Source organism: Lissotriton vulgaris, chromosome 2_2 (assembly GCF_964263255.1).
Source record: "Lissotriton vulgaris chromosome 2_2, aLisVul1.2, whole genome shotgun sequence".
Classification (NCBI taxonomy): Eukaryota; Metazoa; Chordata; class Amphibia; order Caudata; family Salamandridae; genus Lissotriton; species Lissotriton vulgaris.
The window spans coordinates 111,274,075-111,301,023 of NC_141688.1; the positions used below are offsets into that span (position 1 = coordinate 111,274,075).

Genomic DNA, 26,949 nt, shown 5'->3' on the forward strand with positions numbered 1-26,949 from the left:
CCAACAATTTCCCCTGCTAACGGCTGCCACTGTCCAAAAGCTCTTGGGTATTGTCATCGAAAGCCGGTGTCTGCATTTGCATTTAACAGGATATTTGTCTTGGGTATTGCCATCGAATACCGTGTGTTTTATTTTTCTAATATTTGTTATTTTCCTTCTCTACTGGTGTTTTGCTTGCTGCATATTGTTGTGATGCAGTATGTAACTGCGCTGCCGTTTTTTTCACTTCACCTGGAGATGCTCCTCTTCCTTGGAAAAAACAGAAGAAAGCTTTCAGTCACTATGCAATGGTTTGTGGAACATCTTTAAGTGCGGAATTAAAAATGTCATTACTTATGCATTGTTTGTGTCCTGATGGCCAGAAGATTTTTGAACACCTCCCTGATCTACCTCCAGTTGAAGAAAATAATCAAAATGAATATGAGATTTGCTTAAAGAAATTGGTCACACATTATCTTACAGTCTATGTAGATGCCATTCGAAAAAATACAGTACCCTATGACAGGGGTGACAATAAAGTAATGCATGTAATAAAATCTGCTCCAACAAGCCCGAAAGGTTCAAGGAAGTTTGAGGATACATTTTTTTAGATGTGGCAATACTGACCACATGGCCTATTGTAAAGAATTTCCAGGTAAGAAAGCAGTTTGCAGAGCATGTGGAAATAAATGGCGTTTTACAGATTGTTGCAAGTATAATGCAGAAAAGAAAAAGGTTAGAGAAGTAAGTTGTATCTCTGATCTGGAATGTGAGAAACTGGTTTTGCAAGTTTCAGATAAGTTTGATGATAGGCCTTTCGAAGAAGTGTGTGTTGATAGATTTGCTGTAAAATGTTGTTTGACTAAGAAGCTAAGATAACTTTGGTGGCAAAAATAAAATTTGAGGAAAAAGTGAAAGGGCTACAAAACTATTCAAGCCCAATATTTGACCAAAAGGTTATGGTGGAGAGCCAGTCAAGCTGTTAACATTTGGGGTACCATAGAATTTGATTGGAAAATAATTCTACGGAAAATCTATGTATCTTTAAAAGGTAAATCATTGATAAGTTGGTCTCACCAGAGCGATTTGGCTATGTATTTGGACCCAAATGAAACTCCTTCGGTTAGACTAAGAGGGAATGTAACTATAGCTGAAATTGTTCAAGAACCAGTTACTACATGGAAATGACAAGAAAAGTGTCCTGAAGATTTTAGAATGAACCATGAATGTTTACAAAAGTATGTGCATTTTATAAAGCTCAAGCAGAGGTCACTGCCCAGAGTAGAAAACGTCTGAAATGTTCTAGTGATGGTAAAGCAATCCATGTTGAAAGAAACTGAGAAGTTGAAAGAACAAGGAATAATTCAAGAAGTAGAAGAGAATGAATGGTTAGCTCAGTAGTAATGGCTTGTAAACCTTATGGTGCTGCTAGGTTATGTGTTGACCTCTGTGCCCTCAATAAGTGTGTGGTAGTTGAACATTATCCCCTACCTAGTATAACAGAGATGGTATGCTCTCTAGCTAGTGCAAACCATTTTTCCTCCTTGGATTTAACATCTGCTTACCACCAAATTAAGCTAGTCGCCCAGTCACAAGAACTTCTTTTGGCATTCCATTCAGTTTGTACGCACCCCTTTTTTTGTTAATCTCAGCCTCATCAGTCTTTCCAGGGGCATGAAAAGTATTTTGAATGGAATTGATGGTGTCAAAATTTATCAGGGAGAGTATTTGGGGCACATGATTATGGCAAATTGTATACAAGGTCAGGAGGATCTTCAAAAGAGATGCCTATACCTATAAACAAAGAAGGAAAACGTTTTAGGTACATCAGAGAACTATAGTAAGTTTGTCCCAAGTTTTGCTGAAAAAAGTGGCAGTTTAAGGAATTTATTGAGAAAGGGTGTTGAATTTGAGTGGAGCCAGGGGAATGAGGAGGAGTTTAATTACATTAAACTGTCTTTGTACAAAGCATCTAGTTTTAGTAGCTTTGAGTCAGGTGCTCAGACAATATTAATGACTGGTGCCAGCTCAAAGGGTCTGGCAGCAGTTTTTTTTACAGAAAGCTGATGGACCATATTATTAGTTTCACGCAGATTGAAGGGAGAAGAAACTAAATATTCAGTTAAGAAAAAGAAGCATTGGCTGCATATAGGGGTGAGGAAACTAAGGAAATATTTGTGGGGAGGTAATTTTGAGATTAAAACAGACCACAAACCATTGAAAGAGTTCTTTGACAAGAAAGGCACTGATTCTATCCCAAGAAGAATTTGTAGGTTGGTTTTGGCTCCGCAGGAGTTTGATTTTGGCTCAACATATGTCCCTGGTGTAAGGAATACTGTGGTGAATTACTTCTCAGCTTTGTGTGTGGTTGATTCATAAGGTGATGACTTGAATAGTGAGTTTTTCGACAAGACCAAGGAGGTGGAAGTGAATGTTTGAGTGGTGTCTGAAGGCATAGTAAAAGAGGAAGATTGGAGAAAGGAATTGGTGGGGGGTGAAATATTGCAGAGTGTGATTTGTAAGTTGAAGGTTAGTTGGAAGGCAAAGGATGACAAAGATGAGTGTGTAAAAGGATATTGGCATGTGAAGGATGAACTCTGTCTTGTGAACGAGATTGTAATGTGAGTCAGCAGGTTGGTGCCACTAAGTAGTCTGTGATTAAAACTGATCAACTTTGCGCAAGAGAGTCTCCTTGGGTTATCGAAAACCAAAGAAAGAATCAGAGGAGTATATTGGTGGCCGGGTATGGACTTGATGGTGTAAAAAATAGTATGGGATTGTGTGCAATGCACCAATAGTGACAAGGAGATGAAGTGTAGATGTCAACCCATCGTTGTGAGGGAACCTGCAGCTGGTCCTTGGATTTATATTATTTTGAAATTCTTGGCCTGCCCAATAAGGATTTCTACGGTGGACAAGCTTATTATTATTATTTGTATAGATATGTATTCCAGATGGCTGGAAATGAAAATAGTAAACTCTGCAGAGACCTGAGATGTCATTAAATTTCTTGATGAACTGTTTGGGAAGGAGGTTTTCTCTTCCACTCTTCTAATGGATAATGGGGTACAGCTCATGTCCAAGGCTATGGAAGATTTTTGGAATCTAGGGGCTCAAGCACAAGAAAATTGCTTTATACCATCCAAAGGCCCTGGAATGATAGAATGATTTAACAAAGTGTTGAAGGAATCCCATTCAACATTTCCAGCTTAATTAGCTGAATTGGATGGATTAATTGAAAAGTAAAGTAAGTATTTACCGCTTAACGTACCATTCCACCACTGGTGGGTCTCCTTTTATGTTGTTTAAAAAACATAACTCCCAAATGTTGGGTATGTGCCAGCTGGGTAAATGAGAAAAACGTAAATGGAAGTAATATATTATGTGGAGAAGAAAAAGAAGAGAGAAATAGATTGAAATCGTTGAAGATGAAAGAAAGTTTTGATAGGCGCAAAGTGGCTAAAGAAACAAAGGTGAATATTGGTGATTGGACAAAGTAAATAGTGCAAGAAAAGGAGAGTTTTCCAAGTTCAATCGACCTCACAAGGTTATAAAATTGTTTAAAAATGTGGTGAAAAACGATGATCACAGGATTGGGAACGTGGAAAGGGTGGTAAAATGTAATCATGTATCAAGATCACCAGAGAGCAATGTGACTCTCCGTAATGACGCAAAGGAGTATCCAAGAAGAAGTGCTCGCAATGTAAAAAAACCTGTATATCTGCATGGTTATGTCTAAGTTCCTGTACCATGCCATTTCTTTTACCTTTGTATTTCGTAAAAGAAAAATGTATATATTTGTCTACTGAGGGGGAGGGCGTGAAGTACTCCAGAGTTGGAATAGAATACTGGCTGTAGCTAGGCAATGTAGAATGTTTAGGTTTGGTATTTGTGTTTTGTAAAGACGGTTGAGGGAGTCGCAGATACATCTTAAAATAAAGGAAGATAATCAAGACAACTCAGTTGGGATTGTGTTACACTTCAACAGGAAACTATTATTGTCTCTACACTGGATGGCTCCTTTAAGGACATACAAATGAATTTGATTTAATGACAGTTCAGGGGTATAAAATGCATAAAGAAATGGGCATATGATCTAAAATCCCTTTGTCTGTAAAAAAAATACAATCACTATAGTATGTGGTGCTGTTTCAGTAAAAAAAAAGGAAAAAAGCAGATAGCGGTAACTGAATAAGTATTTTTAAAAGTCACGTGACTTGATATGATGTGACCGGAGTGGTGTGCTTTCACAAAGAGAAAGTTTCTAAGCTGTGATGTGAAATCACATTCTTGGTTCCACACACCATGGCACATTGCTGATATGCTACAGTTGGGCAATGGTGTATTGATGGTGAGCTATAGAATATACGCAAGAATGTCATATTAAAGTTATAGAGCGTTTCACTTTGAAAAAACACCACATCTATTAAAACGTAAGAATGTCCATGACAGCTACTGTACCACGTCTGCTTTATCAATAACATCCCACTCTTGGTGTCTGATGGAGTGTAGGAATTAGGGTACCAGTTTCCATTTTAAAAAATATTATATTATGGTTTCTGCTCCCAGTTTCAGAGGGAATAAGGCTCCACCCTGCTCAACTCGCCAGTTGTGCCATGAATATTTTTTTTATTTTTTAAACTTAATTGAGAGTAAGGCATGTTACATTTAATGCATTCAATTATACAATTCAATCCCAGGTGTCTGGCAGAGCATCATATGGCTGGTTTTGGTTCTTAGTCCGGCCCTGGCAACGGCACATAGAAAATACATGGCAACTTGGTAAATATCCAGGCATGCAAACAACATTTTGGGCTGGCATGTATATAAGTCTCAATATCTCCTCGTCATAAAGTTACGGGTCTGCCACTGTCGGGAATTGCACTTTCATTCAGGGCTGCAGGATCTGGGGCATGATCAGAGGGTTCCTCAGTATGGTCTGATTAGCTTAGGTATGTCACCATGGGGGGGCCAGATGTTGTGCGGCCTAGTAGCCAGAGGCATTAGGTTACAATATTTTCACTTAGGTGCGACTGGCAGTGTGGATATTTAATAGTTAAGTCAAGGAGGATGAGCCATTGCCAGGGCCGGACTGGGAACCAAAACCGGCCCGGCAAAGTACTCGGCTGCCCCCCCCCCTCCCCACTCGGGGGGGCAGAGAGGGGTTAGGGGGGAGGTGCCGCAGAGCGCTTTGCCAGGGCTGGTTTTCGGCTGATTTTGTTGCAGGGCCGCTGCAAAAACGGCCCTGTAACAAAATCGGAAAATCGGCCACCAGGGGCTCGAAACCGGCCCCCACCCTTGCGGCGCACCGGGGGATTGCCCGGTGCCCGCTATGGCCAGTCCGGGCCTGGCTTTTGCTACACTTAGGAAGAAGGGGATGGAGGCAATGGTGCACTTCATCAATAAGTGGGATTACAAAGTTGCCATTATTAGCTCTAAAAAGAACTTCTATATTGGTAAGATCAAGGGAGCCAAACATTGTGCTAGAGAACTCTTTAGGACCGTCACTACACTATCCAAATTCCAGCATAGCAATTCATTTGCCCCGGATCAAGCACTGTGTGATAAAATGGGCACTTTCTTTCAGTCAAAAGTTCAAGTTATATACCAGGAACTAGAGACACAGAGCCCTGACACCCCAATTTTCTCAGGCCGCATCCAAGCCAGATATCACACCCAATACTTGCCATCTAACCAACTTCTCATCTTTGACAACTGATGGAGTAAATGACCTTCTATTGGCTATCAAGCCTGGATCTCCTACAGAACCATGTCTACCCGATATCATCCACGGTGTCTCTAACATAGTCAGCATAATACTTGCCCCTCTTTTGAACAATGCTATAAACACCTGTGTTTTTCCGTCCTCCTGGAAAAAAGCTTGTATCTTACCCATCCTAAAGAAACCCTCCCTTGACCCTCTTGAGGTTATAAATTACTTCCCAATCTCCTGCCTGCCCCTGGCAGCGAAAGTCCTCGAAAAGACCATTAATATAGAGCTCACGGACTATCTAACCTCTAACAATCTGCTAGACTCTACACAGTATGGCTTCCGTTCAGGCCATTCGACGGAATCAGTAATAATCTTGGACACAGAAGGAATAAGATAGCAACTTGACAAGGGTGGAAGGGGTATCCTGATCCTACTTGACCTATCAGCCACGTTCGATACGGTTAATCATACTGTACTTACATGCCGCCTGGAAGCAGTAGGAATTGGGGGCGCAACCCTTTCCCTTCTCACCTCCTTCCTCTCGGCTAGAGAACAGAAGGTGTGCTAGAACTCCCTAGAATCAGGTACATTTTATTTTTCTGGGGGAGTGCCGCAAGGATCAGCAACTTTCTCCCAATGCTTTTTAATATTTACGTGACCCCGTTGGCCAAACTAATTAAAGACCTCGGCTTCTCGTTAGTGTCACATGCTGACGACACTAGAATTATTATCTCCATTGCATCAAAATGGGGGTGGACAGATTTCATAGCTGTCTTGGCTACATTATGGAATGGATGCATAGTAATTACCTAAAATTAAATACGTCCAAGACCGAGGTCATGGAATTTGGCTATGGTCCTCCCATCTGGTCCCAAGCTTGGTGGCCAGCAGCAGCTGGTCTTGCCCTGTCCCGGTCACCAAAGTGAGAAACCTTGGCTTCTTATGTGAGCTCAATCTCTCCAGGCAGATCAATCAGTTGACATCAGCCTCCTACTTTCTCCTAAAAACACTTTGGAAAATTCTGCCTTTTTTACCTGAGGATTTGAGAAAAACGGTTATGGTGGCTCTTATTCTTTCCCGCCTTGACTATTGTAATGCCCTATACCTAGGCGTTGATAAAAGCCAGCTGTTGAAACTTCAGTCTCTACAAAATGCGGCAGCGCGCACCCTACTAAAAAAAGTAGTTCTATCTCGGGTGCAATCAGAGATCTGCATTGGCTTCCTGTCAAGAAGAGCATTCAGTTTAAGGCACTTTGCTTGGTCCATAAAGCCCTATATGGAAGGGGGGCCCACAACTACCATAAACTATTCAAAAGGCATTCCCCTAGCAGGACTTTAAGATCGGCCAACAAAACCCTGGTAGATGTCCCCAGAGTTGAGAGAACCAGATGGGGAGGCTGCTGCCTATATTTCTTGGCTTCTAAGCTTTAGAATGAACTCCCACTCAATATTAGGATGTTACCGTCAAGATCGCAGTTTAGGAGCCAGGTTAAAACCTGGCTTTTCCCTCCACCACAGTGATCTAGCCCTTCCTGACTTCGCCGTTGTCCTGATTTCCTCAGCGCCAAGACGCCTCGGCTATATAAGACTTTAGTTACTTACTTACTATATCCTGTTATGTCTGCATAAGGGAGAAACTGGAAGGAGGTTTTCCGTAAGTCTAAAAACTAATCACAGGTTGGCAACGTATGAATTAGAAAGACAACTGTCGTCAGAATTGGGATGCCACACAGAACATGATTTGCCAATGCCAATAGGACTGGATTTCATGTGCTAACATATGGACACACATTACCAAATTCAAATAGGCTGTAGACATATACGGTTGGGATGAGGGATGTGGAAGATAGCAAAGGAGGTGGATAGCAGAACCAGGAGGAGGACATTAGGGCAAGAGGGGGGTGTATGGTAGTGATAGAAGAAAAAAGAAGAGCATTGCTCGAGAGGGCCAAAGCAATAAGGAAAGCTAGAAAGGGGTAAGAAGGAGGGGAGAGCGACAGTGATGTAGAGAAGTGTGAAGAATGAGGCCAGAGCAATGAAAATGGAGAGATGGCCAAGGAGTGGAGAGGCAGAAGTGATCGCAATGAGGAACAAGACACATACAAAAGAGTTGGGGGGACAATGAGTAACTCGCATGTAAGGGATGGGGGAGCAAGCAGGAATAATCCCAAAATGTATCTTTCATAACCAGATAGCTGTGTTGTCTGCTAAGCTTAAAATAAAAATGGATATGTGGGTTCCAACACAGGAAATCGCATGTGGTGCTGGCAATTCATGGACTAATGCTGGAGGACTGGTCATGGGTTTAGAGCGTCCATGTGATTGGGTATTGCGAGGGTAGGGTCGTTCGATACCTGGCCTCTACCGCTGGTCCAGCCATTTGCAGACGTTCCCTTAACCTCACAAATGTCTTTGTGATTCAGAACGGTAGTTAGTGAACGGTGTAGATAGGTAGCGACAATGAAATGGGTTATAATGCATGTACCTAACCTAACTACACTAGTTAAGAAGACAGCATGTCGGGATAGAGGAACTTTGTATCATTTACAGTTATTTTGATACACCTAGTGCTGAAGGCTGTGGTAACAGGCCAGGGACCAGTAACAGCCTGATAGGCTAGCAAGATTAGCCTTCTACCCGCTCACTGGTGCTGTTGATAGCTGCACCTGCCTTGTTTTTAATGCCGAGACATTTAATTATTTATTAACAAATTCACAGAATGTGGACTTAGTCACATGGCTAATGGAGTAGTCGCAGGGATCAATAACCCCAGTAACGTAGAACTGTAGAACATCTGCAGAGCAGTGCTGTGAGGAAGGTGAACTCGAGTCACAGGATGACTTGTAAAGAAGCTGGCCTTGAAGGCTTTCAGTAGAAGACAAGTAGTCAAATGTACAAAGCATTTTTGTGGGCACAATGCACCCAACACGTAGAATCAGGCCATTAGCAACCACAAATCTGCATTTTTAAATGTACTAAAATCCGATCCGTTAACTAGTTACCAAATCGCAATTTGCATTTGCGATTTGGTATTTAGAAGCAGCGTGGTTTGGGCGTCTCTTCCAAATACCAAATCGGTATGATATGTATTAATATTATGCGACCGAATTATAGTAGCAAAACAGTAATTCTTTACCACCAGTTCAAAAGTGGTGGTAACCCATTCACAAAGGGAAAGGGATCACCAGGGGCCTCCATTCCTTTTGAGAATGTTAAAAATAAAGAATTTTAGTAGCAGGCAGAGGTCCCACGGGCCACAGCCTACTCTTACAAAATGTAACTTCTAAGTTTCTTATTTTTCTTTTAAAAATATTCACATTTTCTTTAAGGAAAAACTGTCTGCATTAAAATAAAAAGATTCCTTTAAAAGGGCAATCACAGACATGGTGGTCTGCTGACCTCTTCAGGCCATCATCCCTGTGATGTCTGTGATTCCTAATGGGTTGAGGTAGGTTGATTTGCGATCTACTAGGAATCACTATTTGGGAATAATAATACTTCATACATTAGTAATACTGATTTCCTGATTGCGATTCCAAGATAATCACAAGTAGGTAATCGGTATTCCGAATTTTTGTACATCTGGCACTAAAGTTTGGAAACTGCATTTCCTTTTGCTTTCATTCACCTATTACCTTAAAAATGTAAAGCTTCTACTCTGGCACCTGGCTTTCCTCAAATAAAAAAAATACCCTTCAAATAAAATAAATACCCTCCTTGAGGATCATCCTCCTTGAATTGGTATCCTATGAATAGCTCGTATCGTCAGGATTGCTCAGCGAGTTGAAAGCTGGCCACTGATATCAGGTGTGACTTGCAGTACGCTGGCTTGAAACCTCATAGGTCCACTCAGTCATCAGATAATTAAATTGAATAACAGTAACACTGGTTATTTATATTGATTAGTAGTAGCAAACTCTGCAGAAGCCAGTGTTACATAAAAAACACAAGCCATTATAACCACTGCTAGCCACCTCTGACAGGGAGACCCCATAGACAGGGCACTGGAACTATGTGAAGGACAGGACCAAATTTTGCAACAGAGTTGACAAAATTATACACCAAAAAAAGGCAAATGATGTACCTTAATGCAGCACCTTTTGTGATAGTTTTACTTCATTATTTAGTCGTTTTTACACATTATGACACTTTGTGGACAAAGATGTAACCTCATTAGTAGAGGTGGGTGGGCCAACAAATTTACAGGGAGATCTGAGCCATAGCTGAGCCAAGGGTCTGGTACGGATGTTAGAGCCTGTGCACAAGCCGAGCCCTGAAAATGTTTGCAATGTAAATCACACAAGAAACATCACATAAAGTGTGACAAAGTCACTTCAAAGTTCACATAGTGTATTTCTTCAACGTTTGAAGCTTTGATATTAACACGTCACATTAAAGCACTGCACCGAGCTGAGAAGTACTTATAATAAATGATAGGCCACTAATGGTTTATGTTTAAAAACTATGGGGCAAGACACTTGTCAGTCATGTAAACCCCACACGTGTCCCAGATTATCATAGAGCAACATTAAATTCTAATAAATCAAGCACAATAGGTTTTAGTACAACTAGTATTCTGAACGTACATATTCGAAAATGCTTTTATAAATGATAATGAAGCAAAAAGAGCTTGGTAAAATAAAATGTTTCCCAAACACACTGCCCTTGCAAAGTCGGGAGCCGAGGGGGTGGGGAGGGGGAGTCGGGGAGAGGGGGTGGGAGGGGGGAGAATAATTACAGGGGCCCGCGTTTGCACTCTCCCTACTAAATAGCAATCAAACAAAAAGCAAAAGTACTCAGTTCAGTTCAGTTCTTTATTTGTTTCGATGGTTAAAAACCATCATAAAAATGCATATTATTACATAACCACATAAAAACATACTGAACATCAAAATTTTAAAAAGACGAGTTAAAAAGAATTTTTGTAGTTAATATATACAGACTGTAGGCATAAAAGGGAGCAGCAAATTTCATTTCGTTTCATCCCCTTTCATCCACCATCAACCCATTGTATTTCTTAATTTAATCACAATTTTTAGAAAACTCATAATAGCACACAAAGTACGCATTTCAGTTGCTCTCTGCAGAAATAATAAAGCAGGTTTGGCATGGATAATTTTTAAGTCCTTTAAAATGTCCACCAGAAATCTGCGACGCGGAATTTTATAAAAAGGACAGAGTAATACAAAATGAAGGGTGTCCTGCGGAGACCTATTGTCGCAGCCGCAGGCACCCTTCTGCTCAATTGTTTGCGTAAAACCAGACGGATAGGCTAAAATATTATGCAACAAATTGAGCCTAAAACGAGTCATTAAAAACCTCTCATGTTGACTATACATTAAAAAGAGATACGGTTCCATGCCCATTTCATTACAAACAAGCGAGTGAGCAACTACCGAGGATTTAGTAGAGTCAAGTTCCATCCTCCTGCTATCATATTTTTCCGGTAGTTGCTTTTGTACATAGTGTCTGCAATAAATATCCACATTTGAGGGGTCAGAAAATAACCTTTGCTGGTCAATAGCCCCTAATGTCTCTTTGATATATTTCAACCAGGGGATTTGGAGCCATCTATCTTTCCGTAAGCAATCCTGGATGATCTGTCTGGTCATTCCGCGTTGGGGTTTAACCAAATTTTAAACCAGGTCAGTATTGGTCTCAATCTGATCAAATCAGATATGTATGGGGTACCAAGCTCTTTGTGTGTGATTGCTGCTGGGATGCTCAGGGGAAGCTTTAACAGTTTTTAAAAAAAATTTGTCTTCCTCTCCTTGTATCTGTTGTGCATCCCTAAAACCCCACACCTCTGCTCCATAGATAGCCTTCGAAATACTGACCGCTCTATACAGTGTCATCACCTGCTCAGGGGACCATCGTCCCAGTCGTCGGGCAAAATTTAATATGGCCCCATTTGCTGAGACTAGTTTCCTAGACCCCTCCTCAATCAATGGGGCAAACTTAATCTTTTCGTCAAATAGGAGACCCAAGTACGGGAAAGTGGTCACAGTGTCCAGGACATGTTCCCCTAGTTTGAACACAAATCTCTTGTGTGGTTTCTTCCCTGCTACCATAATGAAAGATTTTGTCAAATTGACGGAGAGGTCCAAATTCTTCATGAAATCAGCAAAACCTCTAATTAGGAGCTGAAGACTGACTGCTGTTCGCGCGAGGAGGACCGCGTCATCAGCGTACAAAAGTACCGGTGTATGACGCGGACCTACCTTGGGGCAGTGAGTCCCCAGTGCTAGCAGGGCACTCTCCAGACCGTTTATGTAGAGGGAAAACAAAAAAGGCGCCAGGATACACCCCTGCCTCACCCCGCCAGAGCACGGGCAGGGATCGGTACTCACCCCCCCGCGCTATAGCGGACCTTGGCAGTGGTGTTCCAGTGCAGTTCCCTAAGTACATTAATCAGATCTGGGTCAATTCCCAATCTATACATAAGTGTCCAGAGTTTAGCTCTATTAACGTTATCAAAAGCCGCTGCTAGGTCCATGAATCCCATGTACATGGTCCCATCACTCGTCTTAGTATATTTAGCCGCAAGGAGGTATAGATTGAGACATTGGTCACTAGTTGACCTGCCTGCTCGAAACCCGTACTGGGTGTCCACCAAGATATTATGAGTATCAGTCCACTCTATTAAGCGGTTAAGAAGTGCCCTCCCGAGTACTTTAGCAGAGACATCAATCAGCGAGATTGGTCTATAGCACTGCGGATTGTCCCTACAGCCTTTATTATATATAGGGACAATCACTGCAGTAGACCAAGATCGTGGAAGGCCTGATTTAATTGCTGCATTAAGTACTCTCGTTACTATTGGTGCCCATAAATCAGTATTACTTAAAAATAGGTCTGGTGGGGTGCCATCTGGGCCGGGGGCTTTATTTCGCGTCAACCCTAGAATTGCTTTTAGAACTTCCTCCAGAGATAATTCTAGTTGTTCAGCCCTGGGACCCTTCCAGATTCCATCTCCAATGTCTACCTCCTGCTGGTTATACAAAGATTTAGGGGCTAATTATGATTGCGGATTTCCCGCATCCTCCGGGCCGGCGGAAGCCACCGCCGGCCCGGAGGATGCGGGAAATCCGCTGCGGAGCCTCCACAGACCCACCGCCAAATTAGGATGGCTGGTGGGTCTGATATTCTGTCCGCAGCTTTTCCGCCGCAGTCGCCTTCGGACCGCGGCGGAAAAGCACTAACATGTCTGGCGGTGTCTATCAGACACCGCCAGGCATATTAGGATGTCTGCAATTGTATGCTTTTCCACTGCGGCTTTTCCGCCGTGGAAAAGCATACGGACCTTCACTTCGGGGGCCGTTGCGGGCCCCCTGGGTGAAGGGGTGGTGGGGGGTGCACATGGGGGGTACCTATGGTACCCCCCTGCATTTGCGTGCACAATGCAGCAGGCACCGCGCGGTGCCTGCCGCTTTGTGCACGCAAATGCTGTGCATGCATTTTTAACATTGCTGCGGGTGCAGCTTGAAGCTCCACCCGCCGCAATGTTAAAAATAGAGGATGTGACCGCCACCCTGGCGGTCACATCCTAATCTGCACAGAGGGAACGCCGCAGCCCATGCAGACGTTCCCTCATGCTCTGGGGTCGCGGACGGACTCAAGTCCGTCCGCGATCCTAATGACCCCCTTAAAGTGGTTAATCCATTGTTCTGGTAGTATATTGGAACTAATAACTGGGGAGCTTGAGTCATGGAAACAGGGTCTGTTTATAATTCTCCAAAACTGGGCATAGTCCCTATTTTCTCCTGCCTCTCTAAGGTCTGCCCAAACTTCTTTTTGGAGAGCACTCTTTCTTCTCTTTACCTGGGTTTTATAGTTCTGTCTGCATCGGGCAATTTCAAACTTGTCCCTCGGGGCCTTTTTTAAACTCTGCTTTAGTTCTCTTAATGCCCTTGAGCAGTTGGTATCGAACCATCTTGGGGAAGGTAATTGCTTAACAGGCCTCTTAGTTTTCAATAACCCTTCTACTATTTTGGTTAAAGATTCGAAAGCCACAACCACTCCTCTGCCCTCTATTGTGGGGTCTAAGCAGGTCTCTATATGCTCTTTCCCTTCACCCACTAGCTTGGAGTAAAAATCTTGCGAGTTGATCATTGTCCACCTTATGCGTCTCCCTTGGTCTGTTGCTTGAATTTGAATTTCGGTGACATCCCCTAGATTTTTCCCCGGTAAATCTTTATAATTAATTTCTAGGGAAAGGGGATTATGATCACTGAAGGGACTCCACTCCGTTCTTGTTCTTATAATCTGCTCTTTAGTGCAAGCAGAGATCATTATGAAATCTATTATAGACCCACCACCTCTCCCTTTGAATGTGGGTATGGGGGTCTCCCCTGCTTTCAGTGCAACTAAATCCATAACATGGGTGAGCGCAAAGTTGTCTAAGAGCTTCATCAGCACTGTGCCCTCTTTATTATGTTCAAAATGGGGACCCTTTTCTAAAGGACAGGTAGACCAGTCAGCAGAAATGGGAAATAACTTAGGGCATAGATGCCAATTAAAGTCCCCCATCAGCAGGACAGTTGGTTCAGGCCCCTTCGTCCTTAAATCCAATTCCTCATTTATCCTACTCTCCAGCTCTAATAATATAGGAAGATTCCCATCAACCGGCCCAGAATTATAAAAATTTAGAAATAGTAGTCTCTGCCCCTGATTCTGTAGTGAAACTGCTTGTAGTGTGTCTGACGCCCAGTCTGACTGTGACCAGGTACCCTTTAGGTCTAAATCTACATATATTGCTAAGCCTCCTTTTGCTCTCCCAGATTTCGTCTCTTGGGCAGGTCTGAAAAAACACTTATAGCCCTCCAATTGACAGAGGTCAAAATCACGCGCCCATGTTTCTTGGAGAGGTATAACATGAAAGTGCCTTATGAATTCTTTCCACTCCTTGTTTTTGAGTTTAGCTTCCAGGCCTGCTATATTCCAGGATAACACGGTCAATCCAGCCCTATTCTCTTTCCTACTCGCCATGATAGATTCATTTATTCTAACCTCACCCGCTACTAATGGCTCTGTGGTATTTTCACTTTTCTCCCCCAGTTTCGGGAGTTCTTCTGGCCTCAAGATTTGTTCATTCCCGGCACTCCCGCATCTGCCCTCTATTTCTGGGCATGGGCATTCACTGGTAGCTAAAGGTGTTACAGAATTATTTTCTATCGGGATGAGTCAATCATTATCCTCAAGTGACTGCAAAGGGGCAAATCTGTTTCTCCACTGAGAGTAATCTCGTGGAGGTAAGAACTGGTCGGGGTGGCCTACGGGTCTTGATCTTTGTGTACGTTGAGGTCTTCCAGGGTTCCACCCACCATCGTCATCAGCACCATTGGTGTTCCAGCTCCTTGGGTAAAAATACCCGAGTGGGAGTGCACAAATTGTGCTGGTTTGATTCCTATTGGGATTCTTCAGGATAAAATCAACCAATCTAATGTCTCTAAAATTTGCAACTATACAGTCCCCTCTTATGTCTTTTTTCCTCCCGCCAAGCTAATTCACTCGTCTTACATGCACTATCTCTCCTCTATCCCCATTATTTAAGGGTCTGTGTATATTCAGCCACTTGGAGATTTTAGCGTGTAATTGATAATGTGATTCTCTCTCGGTGGGCCTAATTTCTGGCACCCCTGCAAAAACTATTACAAATGGGCTGGCCTCTGGAGGGAGATCTATATGTGGGGCGGGGCTGTTTGTAGTGTAGAAAGGGTCAGAATCCATATAACATGGGTCGTGATTCCCATTTCTCTGGCAACGGTCTTCCTGTCTCCATTGCATTAGTGGTTGTAAAGGGGGTTTATCCATATTTTTGGAATTCGTATTTTGAGTATGTCCCCCTCTTGGTTTGTCATTGGAACCCCCTCTTTGATTTTGGGAAATTTTTGGTGCCTCGTGGATCTGGGCAATTGTGTGTTGAGCATGACTAACACAGTTGTTATTCTGCAATCTGTTTTTGTCAGCATTGTCTTTGGTGACCACCTCATCTGGTTGATTAGAACCAATAGAGGGTTTCGTAAATGTGTGTTCTATTGCCTTACTTTGTTTAGACAGCTCACACACAATTTTGTCCACCTTGCTTATGATTGGTTTTAGCTGTGCAGTTATGAAGGATTCTAGTTGTTTTTAGAGGTCTCCTAGGACTACCTCAACCCATCCTGGTGGAATTGTTTCTGTTTGGGTATTATTTTCTACTAGTATAGCCTCTTCCCTACTCATTGAGCGACTGCCTACTACGGGTGCTTTCCTTTGCCTCTGTGGCCCCTTGGTCCTCCCCTGTCGCTTCGTTTTTCTCTGATGGATCATTTCTCTACGCCCAGAGATTTCTAACCCCGGGGATTGTGCACAAGGGACATCCTCAGTATCATTGTTTGATTGGGTCACATTTCCTCTCATATTTGGGCTATCTGCAATTGATGGATCTCTAGAGGGTGTTAGAATAATTGTATTAAGATTAGGTGAGGAGGATAAACTCCGTTCCATACGTTCTATTTCCCACGAGACCTTCTTTAGCATTAAATCAATTGCAGTAGGTTTATTTCCTTTGGTTAGGGCAGACTCCTTAAGTACCGCTCGTGTTTGGTAGCGGCAAAAATGTTGCTCTTAATTTGCTAAATGGTCCCTAACTGCGGGATAACCACACCTCATGGATGATTAAACAAGTGGAGCTTTGTAGTCACACATGCGTCAAAGGTCTCATCCTACTGCGGTACCCAGTTCCACGTTTGTGATCACGGCCCGATGCTCATCGGAGCATTGGGAGGAGATTACATTTCACAAATTCAGAGCAAAGCGTTTAGCCAATACCAGCAATTAGTAAGTGGTACTGTATGTATGTATTTGCACTGAGTGAGTGTGAGAATATAGACAGGAACACAACATAGGGAAAAGCAGGGTTCCGGCCCTGAGGAAATCCCAGACCGCACAAAGGGGCCGTTTCAGAGCTGAAACATGTCAACTCATTTGGACATGAGCCGCATAATGAAGCCTCATACGTCCTGTTGCTTATTTTCATCATCACCTCACACTTTCCTCATAAACGGTAAATCTTGCATGAGTAGGTGACTGGGAATTTTACGCCTTATCTGGATCCCTTACCCCATTCTTTGGATAATCCTTGCACATTCCTTCAGTATATAACAAGGGCCCAGCCGCCACTAGAGGACTCTCTGGTGAGTGTGCGATAGCGATGATGAAGCATGACACCCAGGAGTGAGGCCATCCCATATATTTTTATAAATAGCCTCTAGATCCTGCCTGCAAACATTGGGCTACTGAAATCATCCAGAACTGGATAATTACCCATGCAGAAGGACGAGTTGCTCTCACACATGAGAGCACAAAGAAGTGGAATGTTGTCTTTTTGTCTGATTGAAATAACATTTTTGCCTAAGATCACACAATTTAAGTGGGGAAGCCGCGATTTAGCCAGGATTTCTGGTTTCTTGTTGTACAAGTAAGCCAGGAAATTAGTATCTATTTGCCTTCTGCTATGTTAATGCTTTGTTTTACCTGTCTCTGCATTTTCTGCAGTTTTTATATAGCATGACGTCGACCCGAAGGCACTGTAACACTTTACATGAGCACCAGTTACATTACATAAGGTCACCTTCATTACTTATAGGCACAGGGACATTAAATGATTTGCCCAGAATCAGAGGATGTTGAGCTGATGCTGAGACTCAAACCCGGTTCACCAGTTCCAAAATTTGCAGCCCGGGCTGTAATCCATTTCCAGGCTCCAGGGAAGAGACAAGCAGAAGCCAAATGAAAGCTCGGCCCGTTATAGGTTTGAGGTTCCAACAGGAGCTGAACCAGAGTCAGGCTTCAGGTTCGAGCCTGGCTCGAACGTTCAGTGGCTTGCCCATCTCGACTCATTAGTGCTAGCTTAACAAGAAGAAACAGCAATGAGCAACAGAAAGGTATCAGTTAACATTTGTGAATGGCCTTCCACTGTGTAGGAACATATTTTGCCACATTTTCAGTCACTTCTGATCTGTTTGAAGTGGAAACAAAATGTTTTTTGTTAACATTTGCAGATTATGCAGCAGATAATGGACTATGTGGCAAATGTGGTAAATCCAGAATTATGAGGAAAATGCCACGGCTTCAGAATCGCCTAATTCCATTAGTCCTGCCTGTAACCAGGGCCACTGGAATAATGCAGCACAGGAGGACGAAATTATGCAGCAGGATTGACTAAATTAGGAGGCAAGAAAAGGCAAATTGTGAGGCACAATATGTGATAGTATTACTTCATTATTTTGTCATTTTTTACTCCCAGTATCACTATCTAGGCAAAGATTTCACCTCATTAGTATCAGTATAATCAACCAAATACACCAATATGCAAATGAAAGGTGATCAGTCAACTTTTAGGAAGGGCCTTCCACTGCGTAGGAACACAGGTTCCAATGTGTTTTGCAACTTTTTATCTGTTTGAGCCAGAAACATTTTTTTTCTTAAATTCTGCAGATTATACAGCAGACGGTGATATATGTGTCAATTGTAGCAAATCCATAATTATACAGAAAAAACCATGGCCCTACATATAGAGGACACACGCACAATATACCTGGATTCAACTCGAAGCAAACTGGCACTCAGGTCATTCAATGCACACAGGGTAAGCTTATCGGCTGTGGTTAGTCAGACAGGGGTGCAAATGCCCACCTCTCCACTCATGACATTTTACTGCTCATTAATATCTCTGCTCCATGATTTTGTGACTACTGGCAAGCTGAGTCTATGCAGTGGCGTAACAATAGCCGCCGCAGTGTGTGTGGGGGGGCCTGAGCACCAGGCGGCCCCCCTCTGGCACTGTGCACGGGTGGCAGGCCCCTGGCATGAGAGCAAGAGCACTGGCCGTACCGGGCATCTGGTATTTCCTGGGGAGGTTGGAAGGGTGGGAGGCCGGTTTTGTTACTGGGAGCGGTTTTGCAGTAGTGCTCCAATATCAGCTCCCAGCAACAAAAACAGCGGTTCTGGCCATTATAACCACTACCAGGGGCGGCTCTAGGCTCATGGTGGCCCTGTGCACGGAGCGTAGGTTGGGGGCCCCGGAAGAGGGGGTCCGGGTGGGGCGGCGGGGGGTCTGGGTGTTTGGAAGTGGAACAGAGCCAGAGCCCACCAAATCCCTGCCTGGGGCCGCCACGCAAATATGTATCCATCCTCAGAGAATTATTATATTAAGGATATATATTGACGTGGTGGCCCCTGGGGTTTGGTGGCGCTGTGCAGGTGCACAGCTTGCACATGCCTAAGGCCGCCCCTGTCACTACTCACTTCTCCATCTCGTTTCCAGCCTCCCGGGGCCAGCCAACACCAACGTGGACTTAATTTTTTTTTTTTTTTTTTAAATCAAAATGATACCACGTAACCACCCCTAGTGGTGTGTTTGCTCACAGGGCCATCAATAAGTAGTAGGGCGCAAAAGTGCTACCAATGGCGGCACTTGTACAAATCATTTTGCCTGCCCCTGTGCTGCCCGCCCTCCCTCACCTCATCACACACAACCTCACTTCAGAGTCCAGATAGCCACAGCCAGCCAGGCCCAGGCCAGCAGCCAAGCTCAGCCCCATCTGGAATCAGCAAACAACAGCCAGTAGTAACTGACAGACTGTCTTGGCATAATCATTTGTTCTAATCCCACCGCGCTATGTGCTAATTTTCCCCACGTTGGCCAACATGTCGGATAAACAGTGTTGAGTGAAGGTAATAGAAGGCGCCCCATTATCATGTCCATAGGTGGCACCCTGTCCTAATGCACTCACATTCCCTTGGGCATTTTAAAGAGGTCATATAGATGCACACGCTGAAACTGAGGGCAAACCTGGCTTTAGCTCACTCTTTCTTTTGCATAAATGTAGTGCTTTTGTGAGATGCGGATTTACCATGTCATTGACGTGATGGAAAACCTGTCTGCCATTTAACTGACAACAGCTGCACAGGGGAAAAGGTGTGTCACAGCTCGCCCCGCCCCACCTCTTCCACTGCTAAATCCAGACATATGGCTCACGCAGGGATTGTGCTGTGTGTGGGATGCCACCGGTAGCTGGTGGAGAGATCTACATTATCCTCTTTAAGCATGGAATGCCCTGCGGCATGCTGCCTCGGCGGCATCGATGTGGTCGCCGTCTCACACTGCTCGCTGAGAAGTAGAATACGTCTGTCGAGACCTGTGTGCCCTGAACTGCTCAGACTAGAGGGCGAGCCACTGAAAGCACGAGCCAGGCTCGAGCCTGAAGCCTGGCTCTGGCTCAGCTCGAGGTCCTGCTGGAAACTTGAGCCCTTATTGAGCCGAGCTTTCAGGTTGTTCCTACCTACCACTTGCCTCTACGCCCAGGTTTGACACTAGAGTCACAACTGTCGACTTTGGACCTGAGGAACCGGGGGGCATATTATCAAGCCTGTGCGCTAAAATTATCGCCGCTTTATCGGCCGAAAACGGCCGATAAAGCGGCGATAATGGGCTTGATAATATGCTCTATGGAATTCCAATCGAAGCCCATGTTAGATGTCTTCACATCTAACATGTGCTTCGATTGGAATTCCAAAGAGCATATTATCAAGCCCATTATCACCGCTTTATCGGCCGTTTTCGGCCGATAAAGCGGCGATAATTTTAGCGCACAGGCTTGATAATATGCCCCCAGATTCGAATCTCGGCGTCAGCTTAACATCCCTTGATTCTAGGCAAATCACTTAATCTTCCCGGTCCTATACAAAATGAATGTGACCTTGTCCAACCTAATTAGTGCTCATGTAACGCACTCCAAAACCTCTGGGTCGAGTTCACGCAGTATAAAATCTGCGTAAAAATGCACTGCGATAAATACAAAGCATCAACATAAAAGAGGAAAGACAGTTATCAATTTGGTGACTGATGTTAACAAAGTAAAACAAGAAAACCTTGAAAAATCGCGGCATCCCTACTGAAAATGATTGATCTAAGACAAATATTTTATTTCACCAACACTCCTTTTTTCATCATTAACACATATGTAAGCCCTTTCGAATATGTGAGCTCAGAATGCCAGTTGTACAAATACCTACTGTGTCTGATTAAATAGACAATAGTGTTGGTCTATAATGAGCTGGCTCCCGTACAGGGTTTACATGATAACTGCGTTGTCTTCTTAGTTCACTAATGGTTCATGTTTAAAAACGACCACTTTTAATAAGTACTTCTCCATGCAGTGCTATAATGTGCCAATGCACCCTGTAAACATTTTGGAGACTTTATCATATTTAATGTGATGTTTGTTATCTGATTTATATAACATAGATTTACAGGGCTTGTCTCGTGCATGAAACCTTAGAGCCAAGCCAGACCACTGGCTCGGCTCTCTCTGTTCATTCAGTGCTCGCCCAGCTCTAAGTGGCAGGCCGCTTAGTGTGATGTATGTGCACTCTAGTGCAGTGTGTGTGGGTGGGATGGTGGGGGGGTTGCTAATTAGCCTTATTGATTTAGGGTTTAATGTTTTAACCCCCTTGCATTTCTCTGTCCATCTACAATCAATGCGGGTGCTCACACTCTCATCTTCAATATTTGAATGGGGGTGACCGGGATTCCGCACAGCAGTTATCTAGGAAGCATTTGCTTTCCTTCCTCTTTTGCAGCTTGTCAAGCGGATGTGATGCATGATGGTTAGAAAAGGGCTTAACTTTTCCTGCTTCATGTTCCTATTTAGACAGTACTCTGTGCGCTTTTTTAGGTCTCGCCTGATCCAGCGTATGCGCTGCCCTGCGAGACATTTAGTAAGTGGGGTTTTCAAAGTGCTACCTCATGCTTTTGGTGGCCTAGAGCTTGCGGTTACGCGCGCGTGCATGGGCAGCCGCCAGCTTTCACCGTCCGAGGTGCCTTCAGGACCGTGATCAGTTTCAGTTCTGTTGCTGATCTCTTTCACTTTCGTGCACGCGCACACAACTCCTGTTCGCGCCCGCACGTTTTGTTTACACAAGCATTACCGGCTTGTTAGGTCGCGCCTTGTTTCCTCCTGTTTGCAGGTGGCAACGACCAGTGCGTGATCTTGTTGGAGGTGTGCGGCAGCTGGCCGGAGAGTTTCAGACTGCGTCACATCTCCCCCATTGACAGCAGTGAGGACGGCCTCAGCGAGCATCTGGCGGATGCCTTGTCTTAGTCTCCTGCCAGGGACATCGTCGGATCTGAAACAGGTATCTGGCTTCCTTTATTTGAAGTTACTGCATAAAACCCCGTAATCTAAAAAGCATCATATAGTTAACAAATACCTCTCTTACCTTTTGAACCGGACCGCCCCTCACACCTCGCTAAGAGATCTGCTCTAGTGCCGGTTGCTGTACCTCTAAACTCCCACCCTTCTCCTCTTCTTGCCGTACCGTGATAATGGTCTTCAAACTTTTTAAAGTGGCTGCGCCCTAATGGGAAATAATGTTCTCATGGCTTCCCAAAACAAACTTTTTTTCACTGTTGTTACATAAAAATTTGACAATCTGGTGTGGACTTGAGGGCATACCCTCTGTTTAGACAAACCTGACACGCAGTAGTGCTTTTCACCATACTACTGTAAAACAAAGCTAGCATGCTGCACAGTTAACGCGGAGTCACCGTTTAGAAGGGCATTTTCAAAGAGTACCTCAAAATCAACGTTTTCTGTTATTTCTTTACACAGTAAGTATCACCCTGCATCACTAACTTCGGAATTCACTTGGAGTGCCGTCAGATGTTCCCCACCTTAATCACTTCAAAAGCCAGCTCTGTTATCACAACGGACGCTGTTTTAATGATGAACACAGCCCATAAAGAGGGCTATAAAGACTCCTCTTGTCAGGGGGCTTCGGGGGTCATCTCGCTTGTGACCTCCGTTTAACAGTCCGAGGTTCTTTTTCCCATGTTTATTTAGCACAAATAATTACCACATGGTGGTGTGTGACAGTGCTTTGAGCCAGGGTACACTCTGAGTAGATTATCCTCCGGGCGCCTGTCTCCAACAGAGGAGGAGGAGAGAGCATGGTGGGGGGTACATTCCACCAGAGACGTGAGGGCGGCTCTGTTGGATCATTCCTTACCTGGTCCTGTAAGTATCTACATGCCTCAACTACGCACATTGTGTTAATTAGGCTCCTGGTATGGTCTGTCCATGTGCTATAAGTTTCTCATACTGTGTGTCTTCCTTAAGCTCCTCACAATGTCTGCTCATGCGCCTTAAATGCAGTACAATGTATGTCCATAAACCCAAGCTCACACTGTAGCACCGGAGATTGACTAATTCAGAGCGAATGCCCCACTTTATAACGGCGAGCACCCACCCCGCCAACCCTGTGGCCCCACTGCCTGAGTAAAAGGTGGAGGAACCACCGGATATCTGTATCGCAGCTTCAGATGTCAGAATCCAAAGGCACAGCAGAACACCCACCGCAAAGGATCCCCACAGAGCACCTCGAAGGCGCACCCAATTTAAGGATGATTTTTTTTCCCTGTCCATGACCATGGCAAGGAAAGGCAGACCTCAACCTCAAAAAATTATCAATGTCCTCTATACAAAATACACAAAAACACACTGACCAACAGGACATGCTGGTTAGCTGGAACTACGGTTTAAACAAAAGTGTCCCCAGTGGGATTAGCAAAAAGATTTTCATAAAAAGGATCACCGTAGACCCAGTGGGGACCTATTGACTGGGTGAGTGAGAAGAGAGCTTCTGTTGATTGCCTTCCAACTCAAAACAACTCCCCCCGTTTCTTAAACTACTCCTCCAACAAAAGCTCCCTAGCCTCATAAGTGCTGCGCCTAGTCCAACGGCCGACGGCACCACTACCTCAGGAGTGCTGCAGTCGGCCGTTGGACGTTCGAACCTCACCTGCGCAATGGAACGTTCAGCACTGGAGCTAGACGTTCCATAGCTGCTAAGGTGCTAAACTATCAATTCACGGGTCCCAGGCTGCTCACACAGCCCGGTTTCTGGCCTCAGACTTTGCACATTATTTGTCCCTGCGCCCAGGCTCCTCAAACATTCCACGGCCTCCACTTTCCACATGTCCCTGTGCCCCCATTTCCTCACTAAGTTGTTAGTGGTCACTAGCAAGGAAAGCATTGTCGATACACAGTGACAGTGGAAAGATGTGGTTAAGTCCACAGTGCGCACTACATACGCAGTGTAACTCAGCATCAGAATCCATCCTACTCTGCCCTGGCTAGGAGAGTATTCCTAGCCACCCAGCTCAACTAGCAGTACAATCTCAACCTCAGAGGGGTGATAGGAAAAATTAACTCCACTGTGATCTGAATCTGTCTCGCATAGGTCTCACAGCAGCCTCTTAACTAGGACATTTGACCATTTGCAAAATTACACTTTCAATATCTACTTTCAAAATGTGCGCCTGTACCCACATTCCATGTACGTTTCTTAAAAAAATGTAAATAGCCCTGGCATACCAAGGAAAGATTTGAGCTCAAGCTAACAAGATGTAAATAAGATGTAAATAACTGTGTATTGATTTGTTTTGTATTTCGGTATTCGCTTTACAGCTAATCTACGGTGCTTCAAAGTTATTAAATGTGGTACCCACCGATGTGAAAATTCAGTTTGTTTATTTAAAGGACTATTTTTTACAGAAGGTTCCATGCTTTGATGATATTGTCACCATCCCAGGCTGAGTGGCCTGGCCAGACTGGTTCCTCTGATAAGGGGAAGGGATGAAGAAAAGCGAATCAAGCGAATACTGCCTCTTAAGGTCTGGAGTTAACCCAGACCTTTCAATTTTACCAAAAGTACATGTATTATATATTTTTTTTTATTTATTCAATCTTTATTTCGACCATTTGGTCATAAAAGATACACATACAATAAAATCACATGAATCTGTCACAGTTATTAAAACATCAATGCATACTATTCAAATAAAAACCAGACTTTACAAATAATTGTTAAAAAGTAAGCGATTCTACAATCTACCCAGCATTTTTTAAAAGACGACTGCGCGTATGCCAGACATTCGTGAAGAATTTGGAAAGTGCAAAAACAGTTGGGCCGGAAACATCGCTTTTTAAAATCCTGTACATCGGTACATATTCCCTGCCACCCAAATTCTTGATCAATGGCAGCAGCCAGTACTTTCTAGCTGTCTTATATGCTGGGCAGAAGAAAATCACATGCAAGTCATTTTCCTCTTTGTCAACGCAAAGAGGACAGAACTTGGTAGAAGGGATTTGTGCCCAGGTACTAGTAAAGGACCGTAAAGGCAGAGTGCCGTATCTCCACTGGAGAAATAACTTTCTGGTGAGTATGGGGTAAACGGGATCAAGAGCTTTCTCAAATGTATAAAGATCCTTGGTTTGCAGGAATAAGGAGGAAAGGGACCCCTCTGTCTGGGTAGCTATAACCCTTACCCTTTTGTGTTCGTGGTACAGCTTCGCCAGTGCTCTCTTGGGGATTCTTGGTGCTGTATTAGCTGGTTCGGTCCACAACTCGGGGAGCCCCAAATCTGTGCAAACTGACTGAATGTTTTGGACCCAGGGAATACTGAGCGCCTTGGGGTGTTTTAGTAGTTCGACCAGTTCCGCCCTGTAATCGGCGAGATCGTCACCGCTCCATAGCCTGCGCCAGAAGGCAATGGGTCTTAGACTTATCTCGTCGGCAAGTGGCCGTAGCCCTAAGTCAAGCCTCAGAGGGAGAAGCGGGGTGCTAGAGGGAAGTGCGGTAATTTGTCTTAAAAACCTATTTTCTGTGCAAGACAAATTCCGACATGGAATGTGGCCCCACAATTCAGCCCCGTACAAGATCGCCCCCCTTGCCTGTGCCTTATATATCTGAATTAGGGCCCCCAATGGGCGATAGGTCGAACCGGTCATCATCCGGGAAATGCCCCCGGTGATTTGTACTAGTTTAAGGTTAGCCCTAGTTTGATGGGTCTCCCAGGTCATGTTTTCATTGAGTGTCACGCCGAGATATTCGAACGTGGCAACTCTTTCCAGTCTCGTTGCTCCTAGTAGGGGATTCGGGCGCTGTTTGGGGCTTGGGTTCAACACCATATATTTGGTCTTTGTGGCATTGATTTCGAGCCCTCTATCCTGACAGAAGGCCACAAAGGCATCCAGTATCTTTTGAATGCCCATGGGTGTCTTGGATACCAACAGCGTGTCATCCGCAAACATTATTGCGGGTACACTGTTGCCATTCAGTTTAGGGGCATCTGTATAGTCGGTGGCATTTAGGTGAGCGAATATCCCGTTGACGAAGAGGCAGAACAGGGTCGGCGCCAGCACACAACCCTGTCTTACCCCTCTGCCCACGGGAAATCTATCTGTCAGCTCCCCCGACCTCCCACACCTCACCTGGGCATAATTATTATCATGCAGCCTCTGTAGGGTCAATAAAATGTCTGGTGGAACGCCCATCCCTGCTAAGATGACCCAGAGTGTTCCCCTGGGCACGAGGTCGAAGGCGGCTCTTAAGTCCACGAAAATCGTGTACAGACTACCGCCCTCGAACCTCACTGTCCTCCAGTAGATCAAGTTCAGTCTGAAGACCTGGTCCACAGTCGATACCCCTTTCCTAAAGCCTGCCTGATATGGACTGAGGGCGCCCACCTCCTCAATCCATTCCTGAAGCCTGTTCAGGAGAACCCTGCCGAACAGCTTCTGTGCTACATCTATCAGGCTAATCGGTCTGTAGTTGGCTGGGAGCAGGGGGGAACCTTTTTTGAAAATCGGGACCACCTCAGCCCCCAGCCAAGTACTGGGGATTTCCATCCCACCGAGGACACCATTGAAAAGGGCTGCGAGGTAGGGCGCCCAGACGGTGGTCTCCTGTTTATACAGATCTCCCGGTAGCCCGTCCAGGCCAGGCGCCTTCCCCGAAGCCAGGCCTGAAATAGCAGCCGTAACCTCACTCAGTGTTATCTGATCCGCCTGCAAGCCCTGTCTCACTGGTTCAATTAGCACAGGGGGTTCTCCGGACTCAGCGCTGTATAGCGACTGGAAGTGGGCCTGCCACACTCCAGGAGCTATATTAGGCACCACTGCCGAATGTAGACTCCCTGATCCCCCATTCACCATTCTCCAGAACAGGCGTTGGTCTTGTACAGCTAGGGCCTTTGTAAGCTCCTCCCACTGGTTTTCCTCCCATTCTATTTTGGCCTGTGCGAGAAGCTTCTTATAGGCTTGTCTGCATTGCTTGAGACGTTCCCCTCCTTTGCCCTCCTTAATTACTCCAAGGAGTTCTGTTTTGGCCCGCCTGCAGGCTATGTTATACCATTGTGTTTTGCCTCG

General features: G+C 44.5%; 1 protein-coding gene across 2 annotated transcripts in view; it reads right to left on the reverse strand.

Annotated features, from left to right (window-relative positions):
* Positions 1 to 26,949, reverse strand: part of DAPK2 (death associated protein kinase 2) — a 640,584-nt gene that overhangs the window by 230,856 nt on the left and 382,779 nt on the right. The window lies entirely within an intron of this gene.